The following is a 1562-nucleotide window of genomic DNA, read 5'->3' as shown; positions in this document are numbered from 1 at the left end:
AAAAGGTAGGTACTATGGGACATCACTGATTACATAATGACATTTGTCCATCATTTTAACCAAAAGTTATTTGTTATGAAGCAATACTGCATATGCTCAATACTAACAATAAAACTTTTAGTAGAATGTTGACATTAAAGATGCATTTGAAGGAACTTAATCGTCATAAATCAAACGTCATCATCCAATCAACAATGTACCGACCTTTTCCTTCCTTGTTGCATTTTGCATTTTTACATTTTGATTTAATTTTTAAATATTACTTTTGTAACCCTTGTTTTCATTTCTAAAATGTAACGTTTTATTTTTGCTTTGCTTTTTTAATTGTTGTTGTAATCTCCAATATGTTTATACATTGAGTGATTTGTTAGTATGATTGGCACCTCAAGGCCACCGTAGGTGTGTGTTCAGGGTAATCATAGCAACTTATTATATTGAAGGCATTATTTAGTTACCATTAAACAAACCAGTAAAAAAATATTACATTTATTAAATATATACACACATACATATATATATATATATATATATATATATATATATATATATTACATCTATTGGTGTTAAATTACAACTTGCAATAACAAATTAATAATAATAATTTAAATAATATTTTACTACATACACTTGAGAGAACACCAGGATGTCTGCAATCAAAGTCATGAAGATCCCAGAATAAAGGTAAAACAAAGTGTGTAATTACAGTAGAATTACATTTTCATTAAATTGTCTCTTGTAGAAAAAAATTGAATCAGTTTCCTAAATTAGCCTAAAATATCAGTTGTCGCCAAGAAGAATACATTCTTAAAACTGCATTTTTTTTTTTTTTTTTGCTTCTAGACTTTCAAAAACTCTTCATTTACATCTAAACTTTTACTTTCTTCTGTTCAACCTACTCTTTAAGCTTTCTGTAATTAATTTTTAATTAATACTTTCGATTTCTATTACAGTTTTTGACTTAAAAAATGCAGCACAGACATGACAGTATACATGAATCCACAACAGTATACATAAAAAACTCGAACATTTGAAGCTCTAAAAATCAAATCTTCCCAAGAACACTAAAAATGACTGAAACCCTATTAAAAACTGTTTTAATTTGAGACACATTTTTGCAATTTATGACAAAGACTTTTGTGAAAATAAAGATCCAGAAAAGACTAAAACTGTGATATCACTCAAAAGCTTTGATTGTCCTTTATAAGGCTCAACCAGTCTGTACAAAGTAAAAAGCAGAGTTTTTAGTCTATGTGAAAAACTGTTGTGTCCACTGCAGAGGAACAAAATGAATTGCTGGGTCTCAGGAGTAAAGAATGTCTAATAAAGATACAACAAGGGGCTAGGAGGGAGTCGGGCTGCGTCCCTGCACTGGGTTTGTGAGCGGCTTAATGAAAACAAGGCAGTTTTGAAAGTATGTGAGCGCAGACAGAAGGTCAAAGCTAGGTGTCTGTTCTCCCTCCCCATCAATGGCAACCCCCCCATTCTCTCTCAGTCTGCTCCATGGGGACTTTGAACTGGCAGGATCAAAAGTGACTGGAAACAGTTTGGTCTTGTTCCACTTG

General features: G+C 31.6%; 1 protein-coding gene across 2 annotated transcripts in view; it reads right to left on the bottom strand.

The window, feature by feature from the left end:
- dachd (dachshund d) overlaps positions 1 to 1562 on the bottom strand; it is a 121466-nt gene that overhangs the window by 36480 nt on the left and 83424 nt on the right. The window lies entirely within an intron of this gene.

This window comes from Oryzias melastigma, linkage group LG21 (genome assembly GCF_002922805.2).
Source record: "Oryzias melastigma strain HK-1 linkage group LG21, ASM292280v2, whole genome shotgun sequence".
Classification (NCBI taxonomy): Eukaryota; Metazoa; Chordata; class Actinopteri; order Beloniformes; family Adrianichthyidae; genus Oryzias; species Oryzias melastigma.
Note: the sequence above shows the minus strand (reverse complement) of the source record. Positions and strands in the feature narration are given on the sequence as shown.